A 20,725-nucleotide genomic window follows, 5' to 3' on the forward strand; every position below is an offset into this window, starting at 1 on the left:
GGCAGCTGGGTAAAGGATATTCAGAAACTGCACTACATGCACAACTCTTCCAGAAGTCTAAACTTACTGCAACTGGATGTAGTACCTCATGGTCTAGGCTATTTATTTCAAGGATATTCTTTTATTTTGCCTAGCATTCCTATGTGTTTTGAGGTTATGGCTTTTTCAGGTTACTTATTATTTCACATTTCTGGAAATATTAATAGAAACACTCATCTACTCTTAGGTACCCACTACAACTGTTCTGACAATATACTGAGGTTACAAGTGATTTATGTTGAATCCGCTAACGACTTTTAAATCCCTTCTTAGTATCACTTGATACAATTGAGCATTCCTCCCATCCTCCCTGAAGCACTCTTTTCCTTTAGGTTCTATGAGACCATACTGTCTTTCTTTCTTTTTTTTTTCTCTTTTTGTTGGGGGGGATTAATTTTTTTTCAGATAATTGAAGGCCATGCTATTTAGTCAAACCATAATCCATCACAAGGAGTAAGGCATTGATTACTTCTCTGGCCACATTGATATTTTTTTATTTTTATTTTGTTTTATTTCAGAATATTATGAGGATACAAATGTTTTGGTTACATGATTTGTTTTTGTGAAGTTTGAGTCAAAGTTATAGGTGTGCCCATCACCAAGATAGCATACATTATACCCATTAGGTGTGAATTTACCCGTCCCCTTCTTTCCCCTCCTACCTGCTCGGTTTCCATTGAGTTTTTCTTAACATGTATCTGTAGCCATGCATTCTTGGGATTCTTGGCAGATATCTGTTTCTTTCATGTACTTACCTATTGTAGAAAATTAAAAGTCTTTTTGTTGCTGTTCATCTTCTATATCTCACAAATCACTAAGTCTTGTTGATTTTATTTCTTAAATTCTTTTTGTATCTGTTCATTTATCTTCATCACCACTGACCCTATCTTTGTCCAGGAAAACACCATATCAATTACTATAAGAACCTCTTAAGTGGTGTCTGGGTCTCTGGCTCATTCTTCTTTTAGAATAATTGTTCAAAAATAAAGCTGATCATGATAAACCCCTGCTTAAAATCATTTACTAGCTCCCCATTGCCCTCAAGATGGTTTTCAAGGCCCTTCCCAATCTGACCCCTACTCAATTCTCCAATTTCATCACTCTCACCTTTAGACTTTCTGTTTTAGTTATACCCAGAACAGCATCATGTCTCCTGAATCTGGACATTTGCAAGCAATAATCACAATTGTCCTTGGAATACTCTTCCTTGCTCATCCCCCTTTGTCACCAGCTTAATTGTTATTCCTCCTTTGCATCTCTGCCTTGATATTATGTCCTCTTTAGGCTTTACCTGACTCAGAACTAGGTTAAATACTTCATTATATAACCTTCCGTAGTAACTTCTACCTGCCTCTATTAAAGTACCCATTAAATCGTTTCTAATTACTTGTTTACTTATATCCCTCACTAAACTGTGACTTCCTGAAGAGCAGTAGCCTTGTCTTATGCAGTGTGTTATCCCTGGAACAACACGGCACAGGGCACAGAGTTAGCACTCAATACTTACTTTTTAAGTGAATAAATAACATAAGGAGAGAGATTTACCCCTCATTATCCATGAGGAACACTGCATATGAGGTTTGGGGCTTTGGTTAGGCATGTTTATCAATCCTCCCTTCATGATTTAGAGACCAGTTTTTCACTGTATTATTGTGAATGCATGTTTATCTCTGCCATACAGCCACATCTGGAGAGTCAATAAATAGAGACCAAGTCAGTGACACTCATGGGGCTTGTCCAAAAAGCATGCACGTCATGGGCAGTGTCTCTTACATATTTCATTCCCTTCTATATTGCCTGTCCTCAGCTAGTGTAATTCAATTTATTACAAATGGATAGTTATTTTGTTTATTTTTTGTTTTGAGCGTGTTGGAAAATGGTATGTCAGTGTGGAAACATGGTAGAGAACCTATGGTGAGAGCACACCTTCTTATTGCTTGTGTTTTAGAGAACATCATTCATGCCTGTTTGCCCTTGGCGCTTATTTTGCCCCCGTTAAATGGAGATGTTGCACTGCAATCAATAAATTAGTAATTGTTTCAATCTCTCAATTTGGGGATAGTCTTTATAATGTGATTACACACAGACTTATGCCAAGAAGATGAAGTCATATTGCATGAACATGTTAATTTTGTTATTCAAATATTTTCCTTCCTTAGCCAGGGAATACAAGTAATTTAGTTCTTGGCTTATGCTACCCTGTTTGGTTGTTGATTTTCTTTTATGCTATGTCCCATCTTACTAACTAGCCTGTAAAATTTTCAACGGCAATGAGCAGGTCTTATGCTTTTCATACAATGATCACTTGATAATGCTTGAAGATGAAGATTGTGTATTATATATTATATTATTCTATGAATAATAAATACAAATATTACCATTTATTAAAGACATACCATATTCTTAAGTGCATAGGTGCATAACTTCATTTCAGCCTCAAAATAAGTCTGTAAGGTCAGTATTATCCATATTTTACAAATAAGGAAACTGAAGCTTAGAGGGTATTTAGTCTGTTCAGGCTGCTATAACAAAAGTACCATAGACTGGGTGACTTATAAAGAACAGAAATTTGTTACAATTTTGTAGTCTGAGAAATCCTAGATCAAAGCACTGGTAGATTTGGTATCTGGTGAGGGCCTGCTTCCTGGTTCATAGATGGCCTTCTTCTGGCTATGTCCTCATATGGCTGAAAGGACAAACTTGCTCCCTGGGGTCCTTTTTATAAGGGTACTAACCTCATTCATGAGGGCTCTACCCTCATGACCTAATCACCAAAGGTCCCACCTTCAAATACCATCACACTGGGGATTAGGTTTCCACATATGAGTTTTTGGGGGATTGTGCAAACATTGAGTCTATAACAGAGAGTTAAGTTACTCAGGCCTAAGGTCATATAATTGTCGCCAGAACTGAAACCTAAATCCGTCTCATTTCAAAACCTGTACTCTACTATACTGCAAAGTGGTTGAAAAATATTTTCCCATGGATATTTTTTAAACAAAGTATTATCCAAGCACAGTTTATAAAGATAAATTCAGACTGCTTTGTTAAGTAGGAAGTCAAACTTTTTCTTGATTATCCCTTTCCTCACTTCCCACAGTGACTTGTGTGACACAGGCATGGATTTATCAGGGCTCCAGAGTGTAAAGTTTGTAAACCCCTTGCTCTTACTTTCCTCCTCACGCTGACCATTTCATATTTGGATGGAGAAGAAATTGCACTGAAATGGTGAAATCACATCTTATTCCTGTCACACTTTTCCTTATCCAGAGAGAATGTTTTATGAAATAGTTTTTATGCAACTGCCTCAGCCACGTACTGTAGGTAGCTCATAATAATTTGAATGGCAATGCAGGTTTTGTTTCCCTCAGCAGGGGTTTCCAGCAAAAACTGTATTTGAATTTCTCAGTAATGAGGAATATCTGGATAAACTATTGAAAAATAGTAATTCCCTGCAAATGAAATTTTGGTGATTACAAAGATGTGATACAGCATAAGGAGAAGCCTATGTATGAGGACAAGCTGGTTTCCAAAGGAAAACCATCAAATTGACTTTTCTTCCCATTTTCAGCCTACAAGAATGTAAATAATGAAATACAGATCATGATGTAAGTCTAACACTGGATCTTCTGGGGTACATTTCAGTTACCTTGAGGATAATCTAAAACAAAGATAGAAACCATGAGCCAGATGTCAAAGCTGTAGGTCTAGGATCTTGAAATCATGACAGGACGGGAACAATAAATCAATGTATGAACGCAGAATAAGGGTAGCAAGAAAGATAGCATGACAGATAGCAAGAAAGATACACCATAGTCTCAAAGGTCCCAAGTTCAGCCTAGTTTTTAATCTTATTTATCTTATAGTTTTTTAAATAGAATTTTAAGTCAAAGAATATTGTTTATACAAAAACATATGTGAAAAGATCACTTATTGTGACCTGCTAGTGTACCTTCAGCAGACTCTCTTCACTCCTGTTGATTCTTTTCATGATACAAAAGCTATTGCAGAAAAACATTGTGACTTGGGCAAAAAGATTCTGAAGAAATAGTAACTAAAGTGAAACAGACATCATGAAAGTTATATAAAAGAAGAATGCTACTTCCAACCCTTATGGATTTGAAAACTCATGAGCTAAATGATTACAAACAAGTCTCTAACCACTCTGAGCCTTACTTTTCTCTGTTAATAATGGACTTGTTTTGAAGATAGCACATGAGGGTGATCAGAAACAAATAATGACTCTTAAATCCTCCACTTGGAGCTATTTTGCTGTAATAGCCACTCTATCATAGATTCCACCAAGTTTCATTGTCCAGCTCAAAATCAGTGGGGTGAAGGAGTATATTCTGCTCATAAGGAAGCCCTTGTCATGGCTTGAAGTCAATAATTGTGAACAAAAAATGTCGATCACATGACTCTTATAAGATAACCATTTTAAAAATATGTTTACAGTTTTCATACTTTGCATATTCAAACGGAATTTTGATGGGCAGTACAACTCTCATCTTTCTTTCCCAAATATTATATATTTACCATATCAGGCTTAGAGATCTGGTTTTACAATTTTGGCAAAAATATTTTTTCCCTGCAAGTTTACTTATAAATCTGATTTAAATAAACTCTGGAATACTCTAAATGGAAAGTAAATGCAAGTTAATATATAGCTATTTCTACCATTCTGCTCCTTTAATTGTAATTCATTTGACTATTTGAAAAAAATCATTTACCTACCTAATTATTTTTATATCAGACCACCACATGTATTGTAGAACTTACAGTAAGACAAGTGGCAGAGAAATTCATTCTGATTAACAATGCCACACTTGAATATATTTCTGGTATTCTAATAATAACGAACCCACAGAAGAGACTGATTTGAAATGTTCCCTCAGTATTTAATGTAAAATAATGCATTCTGAAAGAATGCACTCTTAATATACTTAATGAAGAAGTGTAAGTCTCTTGCATACAGTTAATGACATATTAGCCGGTCCCTTCTTGAAAACACTTTTACAAATGTCAGTTGCTGTCATCATTTTTCTTATTGTAAAGCCATACTGGATGCCCAAAACATTCATATGCTATGAAGATAGACCGTAAAAGAACTTCAAGACCAATACCATTCCATCTTTTTCTAAAGCATTCTATGTAGTAGATTCTTTTATAGATACTAACACACATCCCAGAAATTAGAGTGTGAGGGAAATAGATACATTGATCATTCCATTCCTGTTGAGGTATGGACTTGTTGTCCAGAAAATATCTTTACAAACATGAAATGCAAATTCAGCTTCTTTCACTAACTTGCTATTTGATCTTGAACCAGTCACTATCTCCCTGGAACACCATTTTCTCATTCTAGTTTTGACATCAGAGCACCTCTGACACTCGGGAAAATCTCAGTTTCCTTTCTATAAAATAAAAATAATGCTAGTATCTCCATCACAAGGCTGTTGTGATGCTTACAATAAATAGTGTATGTGAAAACACTTTGTAAACTGTAAGGCACTACATACATAAGTGCTGAAAGAAGCATCTAGCCAGCTTACTTAAGAAAGTTGTGAGAAAAATGTGAGTTAATTTATGTCAGTGAATGAGTAGGTAATAATAAAGATAACTTTTCCTACTCTTATCATCCTCATTTGTGCCTTTATCGTTACGTTTACTATAGTCTTCCATACAGTGCAGATATTTGTTGCTGTCTCACATGGTAGTTCTAGGTAATTGAAGAGCTTAAGCCATTTCATTTTATTTATCTGTCTCCTTTAATGCCTATGGCATATAGTGGGTCCTCAGGAAGTTGAATTATGATGTGGCAGACACTGTTCTAAGAAGTGTGTGTGTGTGTGTCTGTGTGTGTGTGTGTGTGTGTATATATATATATATGTATATATACATATATACACATATATATATATATATATATATATAAATTCATTTAATCCTCAAATGTCCAAGCAAGAATGATGAAAGCTTAGGTGAATTCAGTGACAGTGAGGACAGAATATAATGATAATTTTAAGAGAATGAGTAAGCAAGTCTTCTTAACAGTTTTTTTTTAATCTACTATGAAATTCAAGGCAATAGTTTGGGTGATATTTTATCCAAGGGATCTCTAAGAATTTATTATCTTTGATATTTTACCCTCTGACCTCCATGGTATGCTTCTGCCTTACAGATAAAATGCAGGACATAGGTTCCCAAGTCCTCTGATTTTTAATTCAATTCTGCTCAGCTTCCAGACAAATTCTGTGTTAGGATAAAATATTTTCCAGTTACAGTTCCATGTGGTAGTGAACTTTGGGCAAATCACTTTCTCATATTTTTCTATGTACTGCTAAATTGTAGGAAATAATAATGTTTATTTCCTTCTTAAGACAAAACACATAATTCATGGCCATATTAGTGACATCCTTGGAACAAAGCGCTATATTTAAGTGTGACTATTACATGGTGTTGGTATCAGCAGAAACCCTGGTTTCTATATGTCCTTAGCAGAAGGCAATGTATTTTTATATTGCAAGTGCAAATCGGAATATTAAACAATAATCAAACAGAAATAAATAAAAATCAACTCACCACATTATCAAGAGTTTTATTAGTTACTTAATATTTTTTTCAAAATTACCAGAAGGACAACATACTATGGATTCTGTGAGGGGAAGGTGCTCTTGCTATCCCAAATCTTTGAGATCAAGGATAAGCTATCACTGTAAACATGAAGGGGAAGTTCCTTATACTATAATCCCTGAGTTTGTTTGCTTTATTTACTTACCCCATGGGATTCTTGGATACTTTGGATAAGAATCCATAGAAACAATAACCAGCTTAAAAATATAAAAGGTTGAACCTCAGGATCTCCTAGTAGTTGAAATTCCTAGAACAGTCATCTTTTCCTTGTACTATGTTCCTGGGATTGACACAACTCCAAGACTCCAATCCCGTCATTGTCTATTTGTTCTATTTTTCTTTGCCCTGGTTACATGTACATTGTGCCCAAATAATTGATTTAGGATTAGCAAAATTCAAACAAACTTGTTACCTAATAGTATATAGGCCACCAAAAAGTTCCTGGCCAATTTACTGAAATCAATCCATTGATTAATGGATTTTTTCTGACTTGTCCTTGATTATCTACATAGAAAAATCTGCTTGAAGGCCACCTGGTAGCATAGCTACAATGACAGTCTGCTAATGGGGGCGACTTTCATAAGGAGAGTGCAAAAAACATGAAGCATTGCTCATATTTTTCAGTCGTATTCAAACAGAACTGGTATTAGTTTTTTCATTCATAACGGCCCAAATTCATGTTGTTACATCTATTCCTATTCCCTATGCATTATTTATAGAGCAGTGAATAACTTATGAATTGCCTTACAAAATTTAAAATAAATTTGAATAAATTCAAATTTTGAATAGAAGTTAAACTCTGGATATATGAAGTATGACTTTAAAATAAGGTGACTGATTTTGTAATGTGAAGACTTGAACTCGTCCATCCAACTAAGTGTCATCCTTTTCTAAGTGGTTTACATGGGAGAATGGAACTATCATCATATTATCATAATCATCATTATTTCAGTGATGATGCTACTGCACAAATAATTTGTGAAGCTTCATTTTGGGGGTTATCTCTGAAATCTGTGTATCACTTATTTATCCCTGAAACAGTAATTTAACATCTATGTGCCAGTAACCATTTTTATATCACTCTCATCATTTGTAGGTGAATATGATTTTTTAAAATAAAACTAAAAAGTAATTTGAATTACTTTAATAAATGTAAAACTGACAAATACTTTGCTGTAAAAGAAGATACAATAATTGGTGAGAACAGGTTTCTCAAGTGATTTACAGCTGGGCTTCCAATAAAATCCCAAATGATGAATTCCAATCCTGCCCTGAGTACTAGCAATAGTATTGGAATAAGTGTTTCTTTGAGGTGATGCATTAATTGGATGTATAATTCTTAGTATATATTAAAATTAGTATCTTTAACTTGCGTCGAAAGAATATCTACATTCTTATATGTGTACAGATCAGTATTAAATTATTTTATATCCTCTATATTGTACTATGTGTTTTTGCTTCATAAAATTAAATCAGTGTCTATCATTTCTGTCATCTATTCTATTCATGATAATGTAAACCAAATTCTAGAAATTTCATCAAAGTTATATTGCAAGGTATAATAATTTGCTGAAGACTTGCTAGCCCATAAAATCCTTGAAAAAGATCTCTCTGTCAAACTAAGGCTATGACATTTGCAAACCAAACTAGTGTGATAAGGAAAGCTTCAGAGTTATGCTTTTAATTCCAGAAATTTAAGATCTATGCTTCATTCCGGAATGATATAATATTCTTAACTGGAGCATCTTGTTTTATTGCCAGTATCTACTGCTAACTTATGACTCGATTGCTTTTGTTGGGTACCTTCTCACCAGAATGGTTGTTAATCCTCTTTGAAACTTTAAATTATGTTAACCTTATTTTCTCCTATGAGCAGCTGAAAGATGTGACCTGGTTGTCTTTGATTATATTTTTATTTTCCACATATCAAATCATTTGTCAATATGTCAACACTAAAACGACTAATGCTGTTTGTTGAAACATCAGGAGTATTAATAGTCCTATTAAAATGATGTGGGTTATAAATATTCTCAGATCTGATCAATGAAGCATGTCATTATGGAAAAAATCTAGCTTACTGAAGAAAAGATGCATATTCTTCTGAAACATTGACTAGGGAAGAATGACTGAGGTTGATTTCACTCACAGCAGAAGCTATGCATTTCCAGTTGTAAGAATAAATTTATACTTAAAAAAAAGTTCCAACAGAATGAAGAACATAGGTATCCTGCGTGTTAAATAGTGGGCATAGTGTGCTTTTTGTTCCCGTCAATTAGAATAATCTGGCTACAAAGTCCTGTAGATTTCCAAGGACAATCCAAAAAAGTCTGTCAAAAGTAAAGTAACAATGCAAATCTATGTAGAAAGACCGAACTCCATCACTAAACAAACATTCTCATAATTGCTTACCAGAATAAAGAAGAAAGGATAGGGTAGCTGATAAGTGCACATGCTCTGGAGCAAAACTGCGTGAATTTGAAACCTAGCTCTGCCGTTAACTAGTTTGTGACCTTGAGCAAATTTATTTTACCTCTCTGCATCTCAGTTTTATCATCTATATAATAAGAATAACAATAATATTAATAATAACTTAATCACAGAGTTGTTGTGAGGATTACATGAGTTCATACATGTAAGCACTTAGAACAATGCCTGAGGTATAGTGAGTGCTCTTACTACTAAGTATTATTGAGATAGCTATTTTGTTTGTAACTAAATAAAAAAGATGATGATTTTTCCTTCCATGACTGTTATTAAAAATGTCCTTCATTTTATGTTTTGCTGTTGGTAGTCCGGATCTTATATGTATGTTTTGAAGAGAGATTATTTTTAAAACTTAAATGATAAGTTTGGTTAGCTGACTTATGAAGTCCCTTCAAACTCTGATATATAATGATACTTTAATTCTTTGCAATGCACATATATAAAAATATCACATGTGCCCCAGAAGTAATTAACCTGTTATTAAATATAATTATAATAATCAATAAAAATGCCAACTCCTGAAAATAGATTCATAAACTACCTACAATTACCGGGCACTTTAGCAATTATGTTAAGACAGAGCTTGGTTTGTACAATGCAAATCAACATACAGTATGAAAGGACAGATGTTCACTGCACATTAAAAGCACAATGTTAAAAAATTAGAACAATTAAAACTTGTAAATACTTAGGTCTTCTGCAAAAATCTGACATTCCATAACCAAAGTATTTTTAAAAAGCAAAATAATGACAAAAATGTGTTTATTTTGGCATAAAATATAAAGGCATTTAATTCCAGGAAGCAAAATTAAAACAGTATTTATTTGCCATGTAATGTATTCTAAATACTTGGTATTTGATAGCAGTCCAATGTAGACTACGAAATAATCACATGTGAATACTGCAGTTCTAACTATTAATACTTCTCAAACGTGTCCCCTCTTCTTTATCTACTCCCCAAATCAGAAATAAAATTATCATTTAACTTCTTGCAGTAAATAGATAGGAATAATTAATGTTTAGGTTCAAATTCACAACAATAGCACTTATTAGTTACATGACATTGGCAATTTACTTAACTCCTCTGTATTTGGTTAACATATTTTTCAAAAGGTAACATACATCTTGTGGGAGTTGGGCACAGTGACTCATGCCTGTAATCCTAGCTACTTGGGAGGCTGAGGCAGGAGGATTGCTTGAGCCCAAGAGTTTGAGGCTGTAGTGAGCTATGATTGAGCCACTGCACTCCAGCCTGGGTGACAAAGCAAGACCCCCATCTCTGGAAAAAAATATAGCGTATATAAAATACTATGCCAATCACAATGATAATACTGAATAAACACTCAGAGGGTATTGTGCTGGTGCAAGAGCAGGAAAAGTATTTGACAGCATTCATGTTGGCAGTTTCTTCATGGGAAGATTTGATAAATAGCAAACCAAGGTGTGGAGAGAGTTCAGTATGGTGAAAGGAAAATAATCCCCTGCGAGAAGTCTGTGGTATGAAGTGATCAAGGCTCTAGTTTGTAACTTCTAGGAGGTCAGAGTTGATACCTAATGAACCTTCTATTCTCCACAATGCCAAATGCATGTTAAATGTTAAATTCTTACTGAAAGATAAATAGCAGATTTGATAGGTATGAACATATTGCAGATTCGATAGGTATGAATGAACATATTGAGGGGAAGTGAGATTTTATTTGGAGAGGGAGGTGTTGAGTTGACCATATATAAATTGGAAGAATGATTTGTAACTGTGAGGAGTAGGGTGAGACCATACTGGTGAATATGTGATATTGAGTAGAAATGACACAAAAGGTAAGCCAGCCTAAAGGTTAATTTCTTGAAGGATTTGTAACATAAAAGTTACTTTACCTCATGTTTTATTTATAACCAATTTCCTAAATATATATTTAATCCATCCCCTACTCTCTATTCCCACCTTAAATGTTTTAGTTTGGGGTCTCATTTCTTAACTAGGTTTCTCCAATAACCTTTTAGCTGCTCCTCTTGCCTTAACCTTACATTTTTCACACTGTAAGCATGATATGGTTTCTTTATATGATGTTATTCTCACCATTCTACTCTCCTTTTGAAAACTTTTCATTGACACCACATGAACTATTATTATTAAGCTCAATTAACAGCAATATCAAGGTAAGATCATGTTGGGGTTTGTTCACATCTAGAGAAGAAGCAATGAGATCATGAAATGGGATGGCAATAGTAGAGATGGAGACAAGGATGCAGACTTGGGAAATATTTAGAAGATAGAATTTTCAGAAATTGGTGACTAAATGGATGATGAATGAGATGGATGTGTAAAAGTTTGAAACCTTGTTCTCATCAGTGGACATCAGTGGAGTCATGATAGCAACAAAAGTTTGATATAAGTAGAAATATCCAGCAGACAGACTAGAGCCTATAAGAGAGCTCTAGCTCAAAATACAGATGTGGATATAGTCAGCATATAGTTGGTGTCAAAGACAAAACAGATGATGGGATTTCCTACAGACAGTAAAATAAAAAGAGCATGGGGCCATGATTAAAACTCTACTAGTCACCTACATATAAGGCGTGATAGAAGGAAGAAGATCCTGCCAAGAAGACCTGGAAGAAACAAGTGGGTAATATGAAGTCAGTGTATGACATTATGAAGTCCAAGAACATTTCTCGAAGGAGAAGAGGGTCATCAATGTCAAATGCAACATCAAAGCTGAATAATGCAAGGCATGAAAAATATCTTTGATTTGAAATAAGGAACCTACTGATAACTTGAGCCAACACACTGTGCAGCATAGAATTCAGATGCAGTATGATAGGGTGTAAAATAAAGTGATGAAGTGAAAAAAGCAGATTAAACTTTTAAAAGTTTCATGAGAAACTGAATGATAGCTGGAGGGGAACATTACATAAAATGACAATTTTTTTCTTTGTTGGAGTGAGAAAAGTTTTAGAAAATTCATAGGCTGATTTCTTAAAAATCCCAGGGGAGATACATTTTTTTATCTATATCTAGTATATATATATATGTGTGTGTGTGTACGTATATATACATACAGATATATATAGAGAGATGTGTGTAGACAGATATAGATAGAGAGATAGATACAGATAGATAGATAGAGATTGAGATTTAAGGAAAAAAAGAAGGGGAAATCATCAATGGACTTAAGGCCCAGAGGCAACAGGAATGGAGAAGAGATAGAGTCAAAGGCATAGGTGAAGTTGTTAGCCTCAATTTTCATGATTTAAATAAGAAGCAAAAGCATCTGCTGAGAATCACAAAGGCCAGACGTTGAGTAGTACAATGTGAGGTAAGTGAAAGAGCTTGGTGAACAAAGACAAGTAAAATGATTGACTGTCAATCCCCAGCACCCAGATAATGTAGGAAAAAAATATATTTGACATGGTGCTGGTATGCTGAGTTGTCTGGTACTCTTCAGCAGTGTTCAACTTCCCAGGTCTAATGGCAAACATATGTTTGTTAACATTGATCAGGTTCGAAGTTTTGTTGGTTATATGATGTGGAATTATATGAGTGCAAGGGATTTGCTGTGATCTGAATGTTTGTGTGGGGGCAGGGTGGTGGCATTTATATATTGAAATTCTAACCCTCCAGGTATGGTATTAGTAGGTGAGGCCTTTGTGAGGTGATTAGATCATGAGGATGATGCTCTCATAAATGGCATTAGCGCACTTATAAAAGAGGTCCAGAGAGCTCCCTCCCCACTTCCACCATGTGAGGGTGCAAGGCCGCAAGCAGGCACTGTCTATATATCAGAAAACCCTCACCAGATACTGAATCTGCAGATATTTTTCTCTTGGACTTGCTTCCAGTACTGTAAGCAATAAATTTCTGTTGTTTATAGGCCACCCAGTTTATGGCATTTTGTTATAGCAGTCCAAGTGGATTAAGACAGGATTGAAGGTACTGGTTAGAGAGCACATAGCTTCAGTGATTCATCAAGAGTCCTGTATTACGTATGGAAGGAAAGAGGCAGTAGAGAAAGACTCATCAACTGAGGAAAAAATGGGAGAAAAGGGGACTGGAAGATGTCTGTGTAGTTAAACAGGTGCAGAGAGGATATAGTAATAAGGGAAAAAAATGACAGGTGATTGAGGTCAGGGAGTAGGATACTGAAATTCAAGGTTTCAGGTGAATTAGGTGGCTAAAGGGATAAGGAAATGAGTGTAGTTAAAAAAGTTCAAGACTCTGCTAGAAAGTATGATAGATGGCTCATTGATATGGATACTAAAATATTGTAGGATTATGGCAGAAAGAGAATAGTACAATCACATGGTATTGTAATGCAATCTTTAAATAATTGTCTACTTTACAAACCAGAAAGATGCCTAGAACTGGAAAGGTAGAGTGTGAGGGTCAGTCTCCAGACACCTCAACATTTGAGAGGATCAATAATAGCACACCTGTAACCCAGTCTTTATGTTTGATGGTATTAATGATGTACTGGTTAAGAGCCTGCATTTTATTACTAGATACTTGGATTCAAGATCTGATTTTCTTACCTACTGGCAATGGAAAATTTCTTTTTAAAAAATTTGGTGATGATCATAGTCCTTACCATAAGGATGTCTTGTGAAGTTAAAGTGCTTCACATTGTACAAGCCACACAGTTATTATCCAATAAATGGTAGGTGTAATTACTGTTATTACCAGAAATGTTTTGGAAAAAAGCTAGTTCTATAGCGTTATTCTTGAATGGAGAGATTGTGAAGAGTTTCTGAATATATTCCTTGAAAATGTAAACGGATTCTTCTGCCTGGATGTCATTTGCCTAGTTAGTCAAGCTCCTCCATTCTGTGTTGAAGGATATAAAACCATATTCACATACCTTACTCACATACACATACACACATTCACACAAGTGTTGGACAAACTATGGTTAACAAATCTGTGTTTTTTGTTAAACATAGTAATTAGTGTTTAAAATAACAACCATGGGTGGGGGGGCTGAAAGATGGCAGAGCGGTGGTGACCTTCTGGATTCGTGCTCCCGGAGAGGAAGGCGTGGATCTCAGTCTGCCACAGCACTAGAGGATCGCTCCCCCACAAGAACAGCAGTGTGAATCTATGGAGAACCAGCGTGGGACACAGAGAGCAAGAAAAGACTGAGGTGAACGGAAAATCTGATCGGGAAAATCTGGAGAGTGCAGGACGGACAATAGAGAGGGGAGTGTGGGACAGCTGAACCCACCTCACTCGCTGGTGAGGCGGGTTCAGCCCCACAGGAAAGCAGCCTGTTTCCCCACTGACCCCCACTCCCACTCAGTTAGGGATCTGCCTGAAGCTGGTGCAGAATCACCGCAGGAGACGCAGGGCTGTGTGGAGGGGGGACAGTAGCGGGAGGCATTTTGGAAACCGGAGCCCTGTGGGTGGACTGCAACCCATGGGAGAGGGTTCGCGCTGGGCTGCAGCGAAAGACACAGGGGGGGGGGACGCCGAACTGTCTCCTTTATGCGGGCAGCTAGGCTCCCTCAATCCTGGCTCCCCCCGTCCCTGCTGGACCCTGAACATTCGCCCCCAGCACCAGCGACCGGCACGCGGGCAGCCGCCATTGTCGGGGTCCCAGCCTAGCCTCTGCGGAGCGACTGGGAACCGGGTGGCCCCATCCCCTAGTCTGCAGCCCCCCACTAGGAGCTCCGCCTTTGCGTGAACACTGAGAGCTTTCCCAGTCACGAGGGAGCAGAGCGTGGACCTTGCGGACATTGGGGTGGTTGGACCATCGCCCCGGGAGCTACAGCAACCGGGGTGCTGGGCAAACACGGGCACCACCCCCTACCCCCAGCCGCTGTCTTTCATGCAGAGAGAGGCAGAAACCACCTCGGGAGAGGAAGAGGCAAGGAAAAAGTCGCTTTCCATCTGCAATTAAATCAGTCCAGTGACGGGACTCTCAAACCAGTTTTGGGCCAAATTAATTCTCTGGGGCTGGACTCAACAGGAGCAGCCCCCCAGCTGAAGCAGCAAAATCCTGAACAACACGTGAAGGGCTCCCCCTAGTGACAGAGGTGGCAGCTTACCTGGGCTGCTGCACAGCCCAAGATCCGTGCACATGGAGTGCCTCTGTCCAGCCTAAAGCTGAAAGAGGGGACCTAAGGATTGATCCAGATGGGAAGGCCTCAGCGAAAGAACTCTGGGAGTATAAAGAATCAAGCTGAAACCTCACCTTCGAAGAAGGTTACTAACTCTCCACCAATTGACACAAATCAAACCCAAAATAGCAATATGTCACAGGAAGAATTTCAATTATGGATCATAAATAAGCTGAATTTTATGCAAGAAAAAATGGATAACCAACACAAAGATACCACAAAAAAGATCCAGGACTTGGAAGAAAAATTCAACAAAGAAATTGAAATATTGAAGAAAAATCAAACTGAACTCCTGAAAATGAAGAATTTATTCAGGGAGCTACAAAACACAGTGGAAAGTCTCAAGAGCAGGGTAGATCAAACAGAGGAAAGGATCTCAGAGATCGAAGATAACACTTTCCAATTAAATAAGTCAGTCACGGAGATGGAGCAAAGAAATAAGAGAAATGACCAGAGGCTACAAGAAATGTGGGATTATGTGAAGAAGCCTAACGTGAGAGTTATCGGCATTCCTGAGGGTGAAGAAGACAATAAGCAAGGGCTAGATAAGCTATTTGAAGACATAATTGAGGAAAATTTCCCAGGCCTTGCCAAAAATGTAGATATACAGGTTCAAGAAGCTCAAAGAACCCCTGGAAGATTCATACCAAATAGGAAGACATCACGTCATGCAGTTATTAGACTGACAAAAATTTCCACTAAAGAGGCCATTCTATGAGCTGTAAGGAAGAAGAAACAAGTCACATACAAAGGAAAATCCATCCGAATTATGCCAGATTTCTCAGCTGAAACCTTACAAGCAAGAAGAGACTGGGGCCCCATTCTCATTCTTCTGAAACAAAATAATGCCCAGCCTAAGTTCTTATACACAGCTAAGCTCAGCTTTATATATGAAGGTGAAATTAAGATATTCTCAGATAAACAAAAACTCAGAGAATTCACCAAGACAAGACCAGCTCTCCAAGAAGTACTCAAAACAGGGCTACACACGGACCAGCACAAGAAACACCCATGAATATAAAACTACTCATGAGAAGAAAAAAACCCAGTTATCACAATGGCTCAAGTGAGAAAACAGAATCATGAAATTCAAGCCAGCATGAGGAACAGAAATCAGTCTCACTTATCAATTCTCTCAATAAATGTGAATGGATTGAATTCCCCACTCAAGAGACATAGGCAGGCCCAATGGTTAAAAAAGTACAAGCCAAGTTATCTGCTGTCTTCAGGAAACTCATCTAACCTGCAAAGATGCATTTAGACTGAAAATAAAAGGGTGGAAATCGATATTTCAAGCAAATAGAAGCCAAAAGAAAGCTGGCGTGGCAGTTTTAATCTCCAATAACTTAGTTTTTAAATAAATAAAAGTAATGAAAGACAAAGATGGTTACTATATACTGGTGAAGGGTACAATTCAACAAGAAGACATAACTATACTTAATATATATGCACCCAACTTAGGTGCACCCAGATTCATAAAGCAAACCATACTTGATTCGCACAAAATGATAGATAAGAGCACTTTGATAGTCGGAGACTTTAACACACCGCTGACAATACAGGACAGATCCTCCAAACAAAAAATAAACAAAGAAACAAAGGATTTAAATAGAATTCTAGAAGAAAGGGGCCTGACCGACATCTACAGGACATTCTACCCAAAATCCACTGAATATACTTTCTTCTCATCAGCTCATGGGACATTTTCCAAGATTGACCATATCCTAGGACATAAAGCATGTCTTAAAAAATATAAAAAAATAGAAATTATACCATGCATCTTCTCAGATCACAGAGGAATAAAAGTAATAATGAACCCTAACAGAAACTCTCATTCTTACTCAACATCATGGAAGCTAAACAACCTTCTCCTGAATGATTATTTTATAAATGAAGAAATCAAGACGGAAATCAAAAGATTCTTTGAATTAAACGACAATGGAGACACAACTTATCAAAATCTGTGGGACACAGCTAAAGCAGTCCTGAGAGGAAAATTTATTTCCATAAATGCCTATATCAAAAAGACAGAAAACTTACAAATAGACAATCTAATGAATAGACTCAAAGAGCTGGAGAAGGAAGAACAGACCAACCCCAAACCCAGCAGAAGGAGAGAAATTATTAAGATCAAATCAGAACTTAATGAAAAGGACAACAAACAAACCATAAGGGAGATTAATAAATCAAAAAGTTGGTTCCTTGAAAACATAAACAAGATTCACACACCTCTGGCTAGGCTAACCAAGAGCAGAAAAGAAAACACTCTAATTACCTCCATCACGAACATGAAAGGAGAAATCACGACCGATGCCACAGAGATACATGACATCATCTATGAATTTTACAAAAATCTTTATGCACACAAATTGGAAAATGAGGAGGAAATGGACCAATTTTTAGAAACACACAGCCTTCCCAGGCTCAACCAGGAAGAAATAGAATTCCTGAATAGACTAATATCTAGATCTGAAATCGAAACAGCAATAAAACAACCTTCCCAAAAAGAAAAGCCCTAGACCAGATGGGTTCACACCTGAATTTTACCAACCTACAAAGAAGAACTGGTGCCCATCCTACATAAACTATTCTCCAATATCGAGAAGGATGGAATTCTCCCCAACACATTTTACCAAGCCAACATAATTTTAATACCAAAACCGGGAAAAGATGCAACAAAAAAGGAAAACTACAGACCAATATCCCTTATGAATGTAGATGCAAAAATTCTCAATAAAATCCTAGCAAATCAAATCCAAGTGCTTATCAAAAAAAAAAAAATCCATCACGACCAAGTGGGCTTCATCCCAGAGATGCAGGGATGGTTTAACATATGCAAATCTATAAATGTAATTCACCACATAAATAGAAGCAAAAATAAAGATCATATGATCCTCTCAATAGATGCAGAAAAAGCATTTGACAAAATTCAACACCCTTTTATGATAAGAACACTTAACAGAATAGGCATAGATGGGTCCTATCTAAAAATGATACAAGCCATATATGACAAACTCACAGCCACCATCATACTGAATGGGGAAAAATTGAAAGCATTCCCACTTCGAACTGGAACCAGACAAGGCTGCCCACTGTCCCCCTTACTTTTCAACATAGTATTGGAAGTCCTTGTGAGAGCTATCAGGCAAGAGAGCAGAATCAAGGGAGTCCAAATAGGGAAAGAAGAGATCAAAGTCCCACTCTTTACTGATGATATGATGTTATATCTATAAAACCCCAAGGATTCAACCAAGAGACTCCTGGAATTGATCAATGAATTCAGTAAAGTCTCGGGATACAAAATCAATACACACAAATCAGAGTCATTCATATATGCCAATAACAGTCAAATGGAGAACCAAATTAAGGACTCAATACCCTTCAATATAGCAACAAGGAAAATAAAATACCTAGGAATATATTTACCTAAGGAGGTAAAGGACCTCTATAGGGAGAACTATGAAACACTGAGGAAGGAAATCGCAGAACATGTAAATAGGTGGAAAACCATACCATACTCGTGGATCGGAAGATTCAACATTGTTAAAATGACTATTCTGCCCAAAGTTATCTACAGATTCAATGCAATCCCTACTAAATTACCAACATAATTTTTCACAGATATAGAAAAAATAATTCTACACTTTGTGTGGAACCAGAGAAGACCCCGTTTAGCAAAAGCAATTTTAAGCAACAAAAAAAATTAGAGGTATTAATTTGCCAGACTTCAAACTATACTACAAAGCTGTGATTATTAAAACTGCTTGGTATTGGCACAAGTGCAGGGACACAGACCAATGGAACAGAACAGAAAATCCAAATATAAAACCATCCTCATATAGCCATCTAATCTTTGACAAAGCAGACAAAAACATACTCTGGGGAAAAGATTCCTTATTTAATAAATGGTGCTGGGAAAACTGGATAGCCACATGTAGAAGACTAAAACAGGACCCACAGCTTTCACCTCTCACAAAAATAAAATTACGGTGGCTAACAGACTTAAATCTTAGGGGGGAAACTATTAGAATTCTAGAAGAAAATGTGGGAAAGACTCTTACAGACATTGGTCTAGGCAAAGAATTTATGAAGAAAGCCCCTAAGGCAATCACAGCAACAACAAAAATAAACGAATGGGACCTGATTAAATAAAAAAGCTTCTGCACGGCCAAAGAAACAGTCATGAAAATAAACAGACAGCCTACAGAATGGGAAAAAATTTTCACATACTACACATCAGATAAAGGACTGATAAGAAGAAACTATTTAGAACTCAGGAAAATCAGCAAGAAAAAATCAAACAACCCTATCAAAAAATGGACAAAGGACATGAATAGAAAATTTTCAAAAGAAGATATAAGAGTGGCTAACAAACATAAGAAAAAATGCTCAACGTCTCTAATCATCAGGGAAATGCAAATCAAAACCCCAATGAGATATCACTCAACTCCAGTGAGAAGGGCCTTTATCAAAAAGTCCCAAAAGAACACATGTTGGCGTGAATGCAGAGAGACAGGAACACTCATACACTGCTGGTGGGACTGCAAACTAGTGCAACCCCTGTGGAAAGCATTATGGAGATACCTCAAACAGATTCAGGGAGACCTTCCATTCGATCCAGCAATCCCATTATTGGGCATCTACCCAGAAGAACAAAAGTCATTCTATAACAAAGACACCTGTACCCGAATGTTTATAGCAGCACAATTCACAATTGCAATGATGTGGAAACAACCCAAATGCCCATCAATCCACGAATGGATTAGTAAACTGTGGTATATGTATACCATGGAGTATTACTCAGCTATAAGAAATAACGGTGATACGACATCTCTTTGGTTCTCCTGGAGAGAGTTGGAACCCATTATATTAAGTGATGTATCCAAAGAATGGAAAAACAAGTATCACATGTACTTACCAGAAAATTGGTTTCCCTGATCATCACCTAAATGCACATCGGGGAAGGGTACCAATTGGATATCAGACTGAGACGGGGAGTGGGGGGCGGGGATGGGTGTATGCCTACATGATGAGTGTGTTGCACACCGTCTGGGGAATGGTCATGCTTGAGGGTGCTGACTCGGGGAGGAGGGGGGTGGGGGGAGGGGATGGAAGTATGACTACATGGTGAGTGCCAGGCGCACTGTCTGGTGAATGGACATGCTTGAGGCTCTGACTCAGGGGGATGGAAGGGACATGGACAATGTATGTAACCTGAACTTATGTACCCCCATGATGAGCTGAAATAAAAAAAAAATAAAATAACAATCATGAATATAAAGAAAAATATTTTAGGAATTCATTAACTTGAATTTATTTTTTAATTCAAAGAAGTTAGTTCATAATCATTATTATGTTTTTTTTTCAATTCACTGCCTATTTTATTTCATTCAATTATATGAAGTAGCTCCTAAATCACTAAGGCAACACACAAAAAAACTTCATTTAATTGCTGTCT

The sequence above is a fragment of the Lemur catta genome, chromosome X, assembly GCF_020740605.2.
Source record: "Lemur catta isolate mLemCat1 chromosome X, mLemCat1.pri, whole genome shotgun sequence".
NCBI classification, from domain to species: domain Eukaryota; kingdom Metazoa; phylum Chordata; class Mammalia; order Primates; family Lemuridae; genus Lemur; species Lemur catta.